Source organism: Anomaloglossus baeobatrachus, chromosome 1 (genome assembly GCF_048569485.1).
Source record: "Anomaloglossus baeobatrachus isolate aAnoBae1 chromosome 1, aAnoBae1.hap1, whole genome shotgun sequence".
Lineage (NCBI taxonomy): Eukaryota > Metazoa > Chordata > Amphibia > Anura > Aromobatidae > Anomaloglossus > Anomaloglossus baeobatrachus.
This window is the reverse complement of record NC_134353.1, coordinates 858,293,928-858,310,810: the sequence shown is the minus strand read 5'-3', so window position 1 is coordinate 858,310,810 and position 16,883 is coordinate 858,293,928.

Sequence of the window (16,883 nt, the reverse complement as noted above, 5' to 3'; positions counted from 1 at the left end):
CTTTTTTGAATCATCTGGATCCAACTTAAAAAACTGCCAGACTCGTGAAGACCTAACATTTGTACAGGCACCTTGTGTCGTCGTGTTGTTACGGGGAACGGTTGCCTGACTTCTGCCTGGGGCCACCACCCTGCTTCTTACTGCCTGTTGTGATGCTACGCCTCCCTCCCCCTGTGCACTGCTGTCCTCGCTCTGCATATCCTCCTGCCAGGTTGGGTCAGTTACTGGATCATCCACCACGTCGTCTTCCTCTTCCGCACCCTGCTCCTCCTCCTGACTTGCTGACAATTGTGTCTCATCATCGTCCACCACTTGTTGAGACACGTTGCCAACTTCGTGAGAACGTGGCTGCTCAAATATTTGGCTATCTGTACAGACGATCTCCTCATGACCCACTTCAATATGAGCTGGCGAGAGGCCAGAATGTGTGAATGGAAACGTGAACAGCTCTTCCGAGTGTCCAAGTGTGGGATCATTAATGTCCGAGGAGGACGTGTACTCAGCCTGGTGGTAGGAAGGAGGATCAGGTTCAGAAATGTGCGGTGCAGTATCACGGCTACTGACACTTGACCGTGTGGAAGACAGAGTGTTTGTGGTGGTGCCAATCTGACTGGAAGCATTATCCGCTATCCAACTAACAACCTGTTGACACTGGTCTTGGTTCAAGAGCGGTGTACTGCTGCGGTCCCCAAGAATTTGGGACAGGACGTGCGAGCGACTAGATGTGGCCCTTTGTTGTGGCGAAATTAGAGCTTGCCCACGACCTCGGCCTCTGCCTGCACCACCATCACGTCCACTTCCTTGTTCCTTGCCAATGCCCTTGCGCATTTTGCAATGCTGTGCACTGCTGACGTGTATATTCACTACTTGTGCGTTATATCAAAGTTTCTGGAAATTGCACACAAGTGCACCTGTACGCTGCCACCAACAGGCACACACGTGCGGTTTTAAAAACCAAGCACGGACGCAATAATAACCTAACACAGGTTTTAGGAGCAAAAATTAAGAACTCTGACACTATCAGCCACTGCTGACTGACGTGTATTATACACTACACTTGTGCGTTATATAATAGTTTGGTAAACGCACACCAGTGCACCTGTACGCTGCCACCAACAGGCACACACGTGCGGTTTTAAAAACCAAGCACGGACGCAATAATAACCTAACACAGGTTTTAGGAGCAAAAATTAAGAACTCTGACACTATCAGCCACTGCTGACTGACGTGTATTATACACTACACTTGTGCGTTATATAATAGTTTGGTAAACGCACACCAGTGCACCTGTACGCTGCCACCAACAGGCACACACGTGCGGTTTTAAAAACCAAGCACGGACGCAATAATAACCTAACACAGGTTTTAGGAGCAAAAATTAAGAACTCTGACACTATCAGCCACTGCTGACTGACGTGTATTATACACTACACTTGTGCGTTATATAATAGTTTGGTAAACGCACACCAGTGCACCTGTACGCTGCCACCAACAGGCACACACGTGCGGTTTTAAAAACCAAGCACGGACGCAATAATAACCTAACACAGGTTTTAGGAGCAAAAATTAAGAACTCTGACACTATCAGCCACTGCTGACTGACGTGTATTATACACTACACTTGTGCGTTATATAATAGTTTGGTAAACGCACACCAGTGCACCTGTACGCTGCCACCAACAGGCACACACGTGCGGTTTTAAAAACCAAGCACGGACGCAATAATAACCTAACACAGGTTTTAGGAGCAAAAATTAAGAACTCTGACACTATCAGCCACTGCTGACTGACGTGTATTATACACTACACTTGTGCGTTATATAATAGTTTGGTAAACGCACACCAGTGCACCTGTACGCTGCCACCAACAGGCACACACGTGCGGTTTTAAAAACCAAGCACGGACGCAATAATAACCTAACACAGGTTTTAGGAGCAAAAATTAAGAACTCTGACACTATCAGCCACTGCTGACTGACGTGTATTATACACTACACTTGTGCGTTATATAATAGTTTGGTAAACGCACACCAGTGCACCTGTACGCTGCCACCAACAGGCACACACGTGCGGTTTTAAAAACCAAGCACGGACGCAATAATAACCTAACACAGGTTTTAGGAGCAAAAATTAAGAACTCTGACACTATCAGCCACTGCTGACTGACGTGTATTATACACTACACTTGTGCGTTATATAATAGTTTGGTAAACGCACACCAGTGCACCTGTACGCTGCCACCAACAGGCACACACGTGCGGTTTTAAAAACCAAGCACGGACGCAATAATAACCTACTAACAGGTTTTTTTGGGGAGCGACAATTACAGTACAGACAAGTCAGACACTATCTGGACTGTTTTACACTGTGTACACCAGCCCCAGATATGAAGGCTGGTATACGGTCACCACTACCCTGCCTGCCTGCCTGCCTGTATACTGCTACAATAGTCCTGACAAGGACTCTTTTGGTCACTAGCCTGTATTCAGACCTGGCTATACCCTGCCTGTATATAGCAACAATAGTCCTGAGAAGGACTCTGCTACTGTACGCCGACCTGGCTATACCCTGCCTGCCTGTATACAACTAGAATAGTCCTGAGAAGGACTTTTGGTCACACTGTTTGCAGCCCTGCAACTGAAAAAGCTATAAAGGGCCGCAAAGCTTTCCCTGAATCAGCGACACTCTCCCTACACTCACTGTCAGAATAGCTGTGAGCAGAGCACAGCGCGCCGGCCGGTATAAAGGCTCGGTGACGCTGTGCAGGCCGGCCAATCACTGCAATTCCACAACTAACAGGGCTGTGGCATTGCAGTGGTCTGCCAGCCAATCCCTGCATGAGGGCTGGCTCTCAAAAGAGCGCCAACATGCAGAAATGAAGACCACGAGTAAAGCACGAGTATCGCGAGATTACTCGGTCCCCGCCGAGCAGCCCGAGTACAGTGATACTCGTGCGAGTACCGAGTAGTGACAAGCATGCTCGCTCATCACTAGTAATAACTAGTGATGAGCGAGTACTAAAAAGCTCGGGTGCTCGAAGCTCGGGCCGAGCCTCCCAAGATACTCGTGTACTCGGCCCGAGCAACGAGCCCAATGTTATCCTATGGGAGACCCGAGTATTTTTGTGAAATGACCTCCCGGCAGCATGGAGAAACCCTAAAAATGTCACAAAAGTCTCAGAAGAGTGCTCAAATGACATGGCAACAGCATGGGGAAGACCCCTTGAAGCATTTATCACTCAAAAGTCACAGCTGTGAACAATTTTGTCCGCGTTTTACGCCATTTTTACGGACTCACCAGAAAACCTTCCAAAATGACCCCAAAATGATTTTTCATGGCGGAAATGTTAAGGGCACATACCCAATAGTGAGATAGAGCTGGTGTATGTTACTTTTTGAGATCAATACATGAAAGATTTTACGTGAAAACATTGTGTGGCACTCCGATGTCCCTGAGAAGAGACGTACATGAAGGCCTCTTGAGTCTAATGTGCCCATTTTGAGGAAGTGAGTCTTTGTAGTATTTTCCTTTGCCAGGGCAGTCCTAAATTGTGAGGTTCACCAATGCTCCTGCATACAGACGTGCATGAGGGCCTCAAAACATTAAGTGTCCATTGTCAGGAAGTGGGTGTATTATAGTATAGCCCTTAGGCAGGGCAGCCAAAAATTGGGAGGCTCCACATTGTCCCTGGGTAGAGACGTGCATGATGGCCTTTAAACCTGAAGTGCCCATTGTAAGGAAGTGGGTCTATTTCAGTATAGCCCTTTGCCAGGGCAGCCAAAAATTGGGAGGCTCCACATTGTCCCTGGGTAGAGACGTGCATGAGGGCCTCAAAACATTAAGTGTCCATTTTAAGGAAGTGGGTGTATTATAGTATAGCCCTTAGGCAGGGCAGCCAAAAATTGGGAGGCTACACGTTGTCCCTGGGTAGAGACGTGCATGAGGGCCTCAAAACATTGTTCCCATTGCAAAGGAGCGGGTCTCCTGTCGTTGTAATGTCCATTCTGCAAAGAATGGGCGAAAAAATTTACCACTGGGGGTATACCTGAAACAAAGACCTAACTATTGTAACGGTCATCATGATGGCGCATGAGGAGAAGGAGGAGCAGTCCAGCGATTATCCAAAGTCGAGAAGTGTACCCATGGGTGAGTGGAGGTACATGGCAAACTTTAAATTCCGCTCTCATTTGCTGGTGGTGTGGTGAAGTCTGGCCCAATCCAACCCTTGTTCATCTTTATCAGAGTCAGCCTGTCAGCATTTTCAGTTGACAGGCGGGTGCGTTTATCTGTAATGATTCCACCTGCGGCACTAAAAACACGCTCTGACAAAACGCTAGCAGCAGGGCAGGCCAGGACTTCCAAGGCGTAGAGAGCCAATTCATGCCACGTGTCCAGCTTGGATACCCAATAATTGTAAGGCACAGAGGAATGTCGGAGTACAGTTGTTCGATCTGCAAGGTACTCCTTCAGCATCTGGGCAAACTTAGGATTTCTTGTGGCACTACCCCGCACCTCAGGGGCTGTGGTACGTGAGGGGCTGAGAAAACTGTCCCACATCTTAAAGACTGTTCCCCTACCTCTGGCGGATTGGACTTGTGCCTCTCTCGGCTGTACGCCTCGGTTGTCCACTGATTCCTGACCTATGCCGCTAGCGTTTTGTGAGGGGAATGCTTTGCCTACTTCCGTGAGTATGGCCTTCCGAAACTGCTGCATTTTGGTTGACCTCTCATCCACGGGAATAAGAGACAAAAAGTTCTCCTTGTAGCGTGGGTCTAACAGTGTTACCAACCAGTAATGATTGTCGGCCAAGATGTTCTTAACGCGAGGGTCACGAGACAGGCAGCTTACCATAAAGTCAGCCATGTGCGCCAGACTCTTAACAGCCAGGACTTCAGTAGCCTGACCAACAAGATGACTGAACATGCTGTCCTCCTCCTCCTCCTCCTCCTCCTCCTCCTCCTCATCTACCCTGTCCTCTGGCCAGCCACGCTGAATCGAGGATATGACTGGTGTGCATGTCATATCCTCAATTTGGCCGGAGAGTTGCTCCATGTCTTCATCCTCCTCCTCGTCATAGTCCTCCACTGCACGTTGTGATGAGACGAGGCTGGGCTGTGTGTTATCACCCACACCCACTACTGTTTCTTGCTGCAACTCATCGCGCTCCGCCTGCAATGCATCATGTTTGTTTTTCAGCAGGGACCGTTTTAGAAGGCAGAGTAGCGGTATGGTGACGCTAATAATGGCGTCATCACCACTCACCATCTTGGTGGAGTCCTCAAAGTTTTGGAGGATGGTACATAGGTCTGACATCCATCTCCACTCCTCAGGTGTTATGTGTGGAGTTTGACCCATTTCCCGACGGCTTAGGTGATGCAGGTACTCAACAACTGCCCTCTTCTGCTCACATATCCTGACCAACATGTGCAGAGTTGAATTCCAACGCGTGGGGACATCACACACCAGTCTGTGAGCCGGAAGATGCAAACGGCGCTGAAAGCCGGCAAGGCCGGCTGAAGCAGTAGGTGACTTTCGAAAATGTGCAGACAGGCGGCGAACTTTTACCAGCAGATCAGACAGCTCTGGGTATGACTTTATAAACCGCTGAACCACGAGGTTGAGCACATGGGCCACGCATGGAACATGTGTCAGCTGGCCTCGCCTCAAAGCCGCCACCAGGTTCCGGCCATTGTCACAAACGACCTTTCCTGGCTTTAGGTTCAGAGGTGTGAGCCAGTGATCTGCCTGCTGTTTCAGAGCTGTCCACAGCTCTTCTGCATTGTGGGGTTTGTCACCTATGCAGATTAGCTTCAGCACAGCCTGTTGCCGCTTCGCCGAGGCAGTGCTGCAGTGCTTCCAGCTTGTGACTGGTGTGGAGGGCACAGTGGATGAGGATGCGCAGGAGGAGGAGGAGGCTGAAGAGCATGACATTCCGGAGCTGTAGAGTGTGGGTGAAACACTGACTGAGGTAGGGCCTGCAAACCTTGGTGTGGGAAGGACGTGTTCCGTCCCTCGCTCAGACTGGGTCCCAGCTTCCACAATATTAACCCAGTGTGCCGTCAACGAGATGTAGCGGCCTTGCCCACAAGCACTTGTCCACGTGTCTGTGGTTAGGTGGACTTTGGGTGAAACAGCGTTGTTCAGGGCACGTGTGATGTTTTGTGACACGTGGTTATGCAACGCGGGGACGGCACACCGGGAGAAATAGTGGCGGCTGGGGACCGAGTAACGTGGGACAGCTGCCGCCATCAGGTCACGGAATGCTTCTGTCTCCACCAGCCTAAAAGGCAACATTTCCAGCGCAAGCAGTCGCGAAATGTTAGCATTTAGAACTGTGGCATGTGGGGTGTTGGCAGTGTATTTGCGCCTGCGTTCAAAGGTTTGCTCAATGGATAACTGAACGCTGCGCTGGGACAAGGACGTGCTTGATGATGGTGTTCTTTCTGCGTAGGCAACTGCAGGTGCAGGAGTGGAGGAGGCTTGTTCGCAGGCAGCATGGACAGAGGATTGGCTCGCATGCACAACCAGCGAAGACGTAGCAGTGACATCAGCAAGCACTGCTCCTCGACTCTGTTGTACTTCCCACAAAGTCGGGTGCTTGGCTGACATGTGCCTGATCATGCTGGTGGTGGTCAGGCTGCTAGTTTTGGTACCCCTGCTGATGCTGGCACGGCAGGTGTTGCAAATGGCCTTTTTTGAATCATCTGGATCCAACTTAAAAAACTGCCAGACTCGTGAAGACCTAACATTTGTACAGGCACCTTGTGTCGTCGTGTTGTTACGGGGAACGGTTGCCTGACTTCTGCCTGGGGCCACCACCCTGCTTCTTACTGCCTGTTGTGATGCTACGCCTCCCTCCCCCTGTGCACTGCTGTCCTCGCTCTGCATATCCTCCTGCCAGGTTGGGTCAGTTACTGGATCATCCACCACGTCGTCTTCCTCTTCCGCACCCTGCTCCTCCTCCTGACTTGCTGACAATTGTGTCTCATCATCGTCCACCACTTGTTGAGACACGTTGCCAACTTCGTGAGAACGTGGCTGCTCAAATATTTGGCTATCTGTACAGACGATCTCCTCATGACCCACTTCAATATGAGCTGGCGAGAGGCCAGAATGTGTGAATGGAAACGTGAACAGCTCTTCCGAGTGTCCAAGTGTGGGATCATTAATGTCCGAGGAGGACGTGTACTCAGCCTGGTGGTAGGAAGGAGGATCAGGTTCAGAAATGTGCGGTGCAGTATCACGGCTACTGACACTTGACCGTGTGGAAGACAGAGTGTTTGTGGTGGTGCCAATCTGACTGGAAGCATTATCCGCTATCCAACTAACAACCTGTTGACACTGGTCTTGGTTCAAGAGCGGTGTACTGCTGCGGTCCCCAAGAATTTGGGACAGGACGTGCGAGCGACTAGATGTGGCCCTTTGTTGTGGCGAAATTAGAGCTTGCCCACGACCTCGGCCTCTGCCTGCACCACCATCACGTCCACTTCCTTGTTCCTTGCCAATGCCCTTGCGCATTTTGCAATGCTGTGCACTGCTGACGTGTATATTCACTACTTGTGCGTTATATCAAAGTTTCTGGAAATTGCACACAAGTGCACCTGTACGCTGCCACCAACAGGCACACACGTGCGGTTTTAAAAACCAAGCACGGACGCAATAATAACCTAACACAGGTTTTAGGAGCAAAAATTAAGAACTCTGACACTATCAGCCACTGCTGACTGACGTGTATTATACACTACACTTGTGCGTTATATAATAGTTTGGTAAACGCACACCAGTGCACCTGTACGCTGCCACCAACAGGCACACACGTGCGGTTTTAAAAACCAAGCACGGACGCAATAATAACCTAACACAGGTTTTAGGAGCAAAAATTAAGAACTCTGACACTATCAGCCACTGCTGACTGACGTGTATTATACACTACACTTGTGCGTTATATAATAGTTTGGTAAACGCACACCAGTGCACCTGTACGCTGCCACCAACAGGCACACACGTGCGGTTTTAAAAACCAAGCACGGACGCAATAATAACCTAACACAGGTTTTAGGAGCAAAAATTAAGAACTCTGACACTATCAGCCACTGCTGACTGACGTGTATTATACACTACACTTGTGCGTTATATAATAGTTTGGTAAACGCACACCAGTGCACCTGTACGCTGCCACCAACAGGCACACACGTGCGGTTTTAAAAACCAAGCACGGACGCAATAATAACCTAACACAGGTTTTAGGAGCAAAAATTAAGAACTCTGACACTATCAGCCACTGCTGACTGACGTGTATTATACACTACACTTGTGCGTTATATAATAGTTTGGTAAACGCACACCAGTGCACCTGTACGCTGCCACCAACAGGCACACACGTGCGGTTTTAAAAACCAAGCACGGACGCAATAATAACCTAACACAGGTTTTAGGAGCAAAAATTAAGAACTCTGACACTATCAGCCACTGCTGACTGACGTGTATTATACACTACACTTGTGCGTTATATAATAGTTTGGTAAACGCACACCAGTGCACCTGTACGCTGCCACCAACAGGCACACACGTGCGGTTTTAAAAACCAAGCACGGACGCAATAATAACCTAACACAGGTTTTAGGAGCAAAAATTAAGAACTCTGACACTATCAGCCACTGCTGACTGACGTGTATTATACACTACACTTGTGCGTTATATAATAGTTTGGTAAACGCACACCAGTGCACCTGTACGCTGCCACCAACAGGCACACACGTGCGGTTTTAAAAACCAAGCACGGACGCAATAATAACCTAACACAGGTTTTAGGAGCAAAAATTAAGAACTCTGACACTATCAGCCACTGCTGACTGACGTGTATTATACACTACACTTGTGCGTTATATAATAGTTTGGTAAACGCACACCAGTGCACCTGTACGCTGCCACCAACAGGCACACACGTGCGGTTTTAAAAACCAAGCACGGACGCAATAATAACCTACTAACAGGTTTTTTTGGGGAGCGACAATTACAGTACAGACAAGTCAGACACTATCTGGACTGTTTTACACTGTGTACACCAGCCCCAGATATGAAGGCTGGTATACGGTCACCACTACCCTGCCTGCCTGCCTGCCTGTATACTGCTACAATAGTCCTGACAAGGACTCTTTTGGTCACTAGCCTGTATTCAGACCTGGCTATACCCTGCCTGTATATAGCAACAATAGTCCTGAGAAGGACTCTGCTACTGTACGCCGACCTGGCTATACCCTGCCTGCCTGTATACAACTAGAATAGTCCTGAGAAGGACTTTTGGTCACACTGTTTGCAGCCCTGCAACTGAAAAAGCTATAAAGGGCCGCAAAGCTTTCCCTGAATCAGCGACACTCTCCCTACACTCACTGTCAGAATAGCTGTGAGCAGAGCACAGCGCGCCGGCCGATATAAAGGCTCGGTGACGCTGTGCAGGCCGGCCAATCACTGCAATTCCACAACTAACAGGGCTGTGGCATTGCAGTGGTCTGCCAGCCAATCCCTGCATGAGGGCTGGCTCTCAAAAGAGCGCCAACATGCAGAAATGAAGACCACGAGTAAAGCACGAGTATCGCGAGATTACTCGGTCCCCGCCGAGCAGCCCGAGTACAGTGATACTCGTGCGAGTACCGAGTAGTGACAAGCATGCTCGCTCATCACTAGTAGACAGTAAATGTTGGCATTTTCAGTGTGATGACTAGAGATGAGCGATGTGCGAATTGAACCCTTTGCCAATTTCATATTCGAGTTGTTTTGGGCGGTGTTCGAGTCGTTCGACGAACTTGAACGATTTGCTTCACATTCAACAGTTCGAGTTAACGTTCAATAACGTTTCACCAAAAGCGTGGCTTTTCACAGTAAGGCTATGTGCGCACTTTGTGTATTTGCATGCGTCCTGCATCCCCAGCACAATCCCTCTCTTTCCTACTCACTGATCACTGGCGCGGCACTGCACAGCTGTCACAAACCTCCGGCGACTTTTCCTCTTTTGAAAATGGCTACCGCTTATTATTCAATCTGGTATTCCCTGCTTTCTCCGCCCACCGGTGCCCATGATTGGTTGCAGTCAGACACGCCCCCACGCTGAGTGACAGCTGTCTCACTGCAACCAATCACAGCCGCCAGTGGGCGGGTCTATATCGTGCAGTAAAATAAATAAATAAATAAAAAAAAACCAAAAACCTGCGGTTTCCCCAAATTTTGATACCAGCCAAGATAAAGCCACACGGCTGGAGGCTGGTATTGTTAGGATGGGGAGCGCTACGTTATGGGGAGCCCACCACCCTAACAATATCAGCCAGCAGCCGCCCGGAATTGCTGCATCCATTAGATGCGACTGTCCCGGGACTCTACCCGGCTCATCCCGAATTGCCTTGGTGCGGTGGCAATCGAGGTAATAAGGTTAGGTTAATCATGACAGGCGTCTCCCCGAGATACCTTCCATGATTAACCTGTAAGTGAAAGTAAATAAACACACACAACGAAAAATCCTTTATTTGGGATAAAAGACAAAAAACCCCCTCTTTTACCACTTTATTAATCCCCAAACACCTCCAGGTCCAAAGTAATCCACATGACGCTTTCAGCTCTGCTACATCAAGCTGACAGGGAGCGCCATAGAACACGAGCGCTCTGTGTCAGCTCCACGCAGCAACTGAAGAGAGCCGCGCTGTCACCGGAGACTTCACTCAGGTAGTGCCTGCGTGTGTGCGAGGATGATGATGGGGGCGGTAGTGCTTGTGTGCGCAGTGATGATGATGAGTGCGGTAGTGCCGGGTTGTGTGCGGTGATGATGATGATGAGTGCGGTAGTGCCGGAGTGTGTGCAGAGATTGTGATAAGTGCGTTAGTGCTTGTGTGTGCGGTGATGATGATGAGTGCGGTAGTGCCGAGGTGTGTTTGGGGATGATGATGAGTATGGTAGGGCCGGGGTGTGTGCGGGGATGATGATGTGTGCGGTAGTGTCGGGGTGTGTGTGGGGATGATGATGAGTGCGGTAGTCCCGGAGTGTGTGCGGGGATGATGATGATGAGTGCGGTAGTGCCGGGGTGTGTGCGGAGATGATGATGGGGTGGTAGTGCCTGCGTGTCTCTCTCTCTTCTCTCTCTCTTCCCTCTCTCTTCTCTCTCTCTTCCTCTCTCTTTCTCTTTCTCTCTCTCTCCTCTCTTCTCTCTCTCCTCTCTCTCTCTCTCCTCTCTCTTCTCTCTCTCTTTCTTTACTCCCTCTCATCTCTCTCCCCTTTCTCTTTCCTCTCTACTCTCTCTTCTCTCTCTTCTCTCTCTCCTCTCTCTCCTCTCTCTTCTCTCTCTCCTCTCTCCTCTCTCTTCTCTCTCTCTCCTCTCTTTTTTCTCTCTCTCCTCTCCCTCCTCTCTTTCCCTCCTCTCTCTTCTCTCTCTCTCCTCTGTCTCTTCTCTCTCTCTCTCTTCTCTTTCTCTCCTCTCTCCTCTCTCTGCCTCTCTTCTCTCTCTCAGACCTGGTGATGATCAGCTGATTCGGTCACCTGACAGCATCAGCTGACACTATAATTCGAGCAGTGAGGCTGACTTTTTACCGCCCGGCCGGCTAAACTATAAGCTGATGCTGTTGGACAGGAGTCTACACAGAAGTGTGTAGGTTTTTTTTGCACTGATGCATCAGCTGATTGTATAAACGGCTTTTATACAATCAGCTGCTGTGTCATGTGATTCAGGCCCTTGAACCTGACACATCATCTGATCGCTTTGACTTCCAGCAAACCGATCAGATGATATTGGATCTGGATTGGACGGCGCTGGACCTTTGACCCAGGATTACTGCGGAGGGGGGTTCTTTATTTCAATAAAGATGGAGTCACTAATTGTGTTGAGTTTTATTTCTAATTAAAATATTTTTCTGTGTGTTGTGCTTTTTTTTATCTGTACTAGAAATTCATGGTGGCCATGTCTAATATTGGCGTGACACCATGAATTTCGGGCTTAGGGCCAGTTGATAATATACAGCTAGCCCTAACCCCATTATTACCCAGCGAGCCACCCATGACCAGGGCAGCTGGAAGAGTTGGATACAGCACCAGAAGATAGCGCTTCTATGAAAGCGCCATTTTCTGGGGCGGCTGCAGACTGCAAGTCTGCAAAGCTTGCGCACCCTGTGCTGCGGATTCCAAACCTCAGCTGCCTAGTTGTACCTGGCTGGACACAAAAATTGGGCGAAGCCTACGTCATTTTTTTTTAAAAATTATTTCATTAAATTTGTGAAATAATTAAAAATAAAAGGGCTTCCCTATATTTTTGGTTCCCAGCCGGGTACAAATAGGCAGCTGGGGTTTGGGGGCAGCCCTTAGCTGCCTGCTGTACCTGGCTAGCATACAAAAATATGGTGAAGCCCACGTAATTTTTTTTGGGGGGGGGGCAAAAAACTCCTGCATACAGTCCTGGATGGAGTATGCTGAGCCCTGTAGTTCTGCAGCTGCTGTCTGCTGTCTGTGTGGAGGAGCGCAGACAGCAGCTGCAGAACTACAAGGCTCAGCATCCTACATCCAGGACTGTATGCTGGAGGGAGAGACAGGGGGAGCAGAACTACAAGGCTCAGCATGCTCCATTCACTAGTGTATGCAAGAGAGCAGACAGCAGCTGTAGAACTACAAGGCTCAGCATACTCCATCCAGGACTGTATGCAGGAGTTTTTTGCCCACCAAAAAAATGACGTGGGCTTCGCCATATTTTTGTATGCTAGCCAGGTACAGCAGGCAGGTATGGCTGCCCCCAACCCCCAGCTGCCTTTTTGTACCTGGCTGGGAACTAAAAATATAGGGAAGCCCTTTTTTTAATTATTTCATGAATTTCATGAAATAATTAAAAAAAACAAAAACGACATGGGCTTTGCCCCATTTTTGTGTCCAGCCAGGTACAACTAGGCAGCTGGGAATTGGAATCCTCAGCACAGGTTGGCCTGAGCTTTCTGGGCCCATCTGCTGCAAATTGCAGTCCGCAGCCGCCCCAGAAAATGGCGCTTTCATAGAAGCGCCATCATCTGGCATGGTATCCAACCCTTCCAGCAGCTCTGATGCCGGGTTGCTTGCTGGGTAATAAAGGGTTAATACTAGCTTTGTTTTACTAGCTAGTATTAAGCCAGAGATTCTTAATGTCAGGCAAGTTTGACCCGGCCATTAAGAATCTCCAATAAAGGGTTAAAAAAAAGACACCACACAGAGAAAAAATACTTTAATAGAAATAAATACACAGACACACTTGGAAACTCCAAGTTTTTTACTCCCTTTCAGCCCTCCACGATCCTGGTCTTCTGTCTTCTTTCTCCTGCTACATCAAACAGCACTGCATGGGAGGAAGACGCTGCTGTTCCCGTGCAGTCTAATCACTCAGTGAGTGAGCAGAGGCTGTGGGTTGTAAGTGGTGACGTCACTGCTGCCACCGTTGCAATAGTAATCTGACAGGCGGGTTACTATAGCAATGGTGATCTCCGATCACCTGATTCCTGACGCCGCAATTCACCAGCTGTGGCATCCAGTCCGTGCATGTGGGCTGACTCTGTAAAGAGCGCCGACATGCAGGAACGGGGAGCCAAGCATGTGCCCAAGCATCTCGCCGGTACATGGAAATGCTCAAACGAGCACCACATACCGGAGAGATGCATTGACAGGACCTAGCATGACGTCTAGCCATGTGACCAGTCTGTAGCCAATGAGATAATACACACGCGACTGGTCACATGCTATGACGTCACGGAAGGTCCTATCATCAGTGCTGGTTACCGGTAGGGCATAGCGATGATCGGAAGGAGAAGCGGCGGGAGAAGAGTGCAGGACGCATCGCGGGGACCTGTAAGTATAATCGCAATGTTTATTAACCCCTTCACGACCGGCCGATTTTTCGCTTTCCGTTTTTTTTTTTCGCCATTCTTTTTCTGAGACGTAACTTATTTATTTTTCAGTCAATATGGTCATGTGAGGGCTCATTTTTTGCGAAACGAGCTGTACTTTTAAATGAAACCATAGGTTTTACCATATAGTGTACTGGAAAACAGCAAAAAAAGTCCAAATGCAGAAAAATTGCTAAAAAGTGCGATAGCACTATTGTTTTTGAGATATTTTATTCACTGTGTTCACTGTATGGTAAAACTGATGTGTGGGTGTGATGCCTCAGGTCAGTGCGAGTTCGTAGACACCAAACATGTATAGGTTTACTTTTATATAAGGGGTTAAAAAAAATTCGGAAGTTTGTCTGAAAAAAGTGGCGCATGTTTTACGCCATATTCCGTGACCCATAGCATTCTCATTTTTCAAGATCTATGGCTCAGTGATGGCTTATTTTTTGCGACTCGAGCTGACGTTTTTAACGGTACCATTTTTGTGCAGCTGCTACGTTTTGATCGCCTGTTATTGCATTTTGTACAAAAGTTGTGGCGACAAAAAAACGTCATTTTGGCGTTTGGAATTTTTTTGCCGCTACGCCGTTTACTGATCCGATTAATTGATTTTATATTTTGATAGATCGGGCGTTTCTGAACACGGCGATACTAAATGTGTGTATATTTTATATTTTTTTAACCCTTTAATTTTCATTGGGGCGAAAGGGGGTGATTTTAAATTTAAGGTTTTTTTGATTTTTTTTTAAATTTTTTAAAACTTTTTTTAACTCTTTTTTTTTATTCTACTAGTGTCCCTAGGGGGCTATAGCGATCAGCAATCCGATCGCTCTGCACTTTCTGCTGATCACAGCTACACAGCTGTAAACAGCAGATACGTGCATTTCCTGCTTCCCTGGCCTCCGTACAAAGCGAAAGTGATTCATGTCTAGCACAGGAGTCATCACATGACCCTGTGCTACCATGACAACCACCGGAAGTCACGTGATCATGTCACGTGACTTCCGGTATCGGGCGGTAAGTAAAACTTTACCGCGATCGCGTTTATAATGGCGCTGTCACATATTGACAGAGCCATTTCAGGGGTTAAATGGCACGAGCAAATAACGATTCTGCTCGTGCCTAGCAGGCACACATCTCAGCTGTGAAAATCAGCTGAGATGTGCGCCGATCGCGGCATGCTGCTGCCGGCAGACCACGGGCAGTAACGTTATGACCGCTAGGACGTAATTTTACTACCCGCGGTCATTGAGGGGTTAACTGTATGTGTATATGTATAATGTGTTTGTATGTGTTTGTGTTTGCCTGCCATTGTTTTCAATGGGGTTCGAAGGTGTTCGTCGAACGTTCGCCGAACACACCCGCCGTTCGACGAACCGAACCGAAGTCAAACACTAGGGGGGTGGCTCATCACTAGTGATGACAATCTGATCTCGTCAGGCACCAGTATAAACCTTAGGATGTTTGATCTAAAGGAAAAAACTACTTGAATAAGATTTTATCTCCGATAAATACCCTTTTTCTATTTCCATAGAATTAGGCCAATATCCAGTATCCACAGCAGGTGAGGAAGTGTAGTCAGTCAGTGGAGTAGAGTAGAGGAGAGAAGAGAGTAGCCCTCAAGCTGAGAAGAGCTCAAAGGAGGAAGGGAGTGAGACTCCCGAAGTAACGGCCTAGGTTGCAGACGATGGTCTGGGCCTAGAAGGAGTCGAACCCCCGGAAGCAAGGGATCGTGGCAAGGTGCTCGGGCTCGTCTAGGAGGACGGCCAGCAGCCTGGCCCTATCACCGGTCCAGGTCCGAAGGCACGACAGGGTACGTGGACCCTAGGTCGGGGAGTAGCTTCAGGCAACCCGAAAATTCACCTGAGGAAAACGGAGCCTTCACAATCCGTTCCCACCTGCTTCAAAATCGGGGCATTAGCGCAATGAGGGGGATAGGACTTTCCAACCAAAAACGGTCCAGAAAATCCCAAGCGTGAGCCCTGAGAGCAAGCTCCCTCACTCAGCCATAGTGGGGAGTGGGGCCCGTCTAGTTCCAAGCTACCGGGCTATCAAGTAGTCTAAACTAAGTGCCAGGAGGCAGGTCACAGACCATCAAGTAGCACCACTTGGGGACGGAACCTGGACGAGCTCCTCTCAGTGGCAGCAGTACCCAGAGACTTGGTTACCCGGTTGTCGGTGTCTGATTATGGACTGAGTGAGTACGAGAGTGACCCCTTCATCCCCACGGCACTTCCCACCTTTTACCGAGTCCCGGGGCATTCCCTACCCGTGGAGGGTTCCAACACCTTGATGCCCCGTTCCATCATCCCTGGGTACTCCCAACAGCAGCGGTGGTATTCCTAATTACTACACACCATGGGTGGCGTCACGAACTATATCCCCCCCCTGTAAATACTTCCCCCTCTTTTTATTCGAGTGGCCGCACGACCCCCGGGTCTGGAGCCCCTCGAGCCGCAGTGAGCCTGGATCCGAGCAGCTTGGCTGCTTTCACGGGGGCGGTACACATCCATCAATACCATCTATCCTCTGGGGCCTGACCCTACTTGTGGAGGGCCCAACATCTAGGCTGACACTGATAGCAGCCCCAGTAGTGAGTACTGTGCAGCAGCGACTCCACCCGCAAGTGGATGGCTGACACCATCCAACTCTGCCTCCCCAGCTGCACTATGCTACGGTGGCCTGCACTTCTCCCACACTCCTCGCCCTGGCAATAGACAAGGTGGAGGAGTGGGCCTCCTTCTTTCTAACAACTGCAGCTTTAATCCAATCCCACCTCTACCCTCCCTCGACCTGCCTTCCTTTGAAGTGCACTCTGTCCGAATCTATTCTCCCTCCAACCTCCAAGTGGCTGTCATATACAGACCCCCGGGCGCCACCACTGCCTTCCTCGACCACTTTTCTGCCTGGCTTCTACACTTTCTCTCTGCTGACATTCCCACCATCATCATGGGTGACTTCAACATCCCCACTGACACTCGCCAACAAGCTGCTTCCAAACTC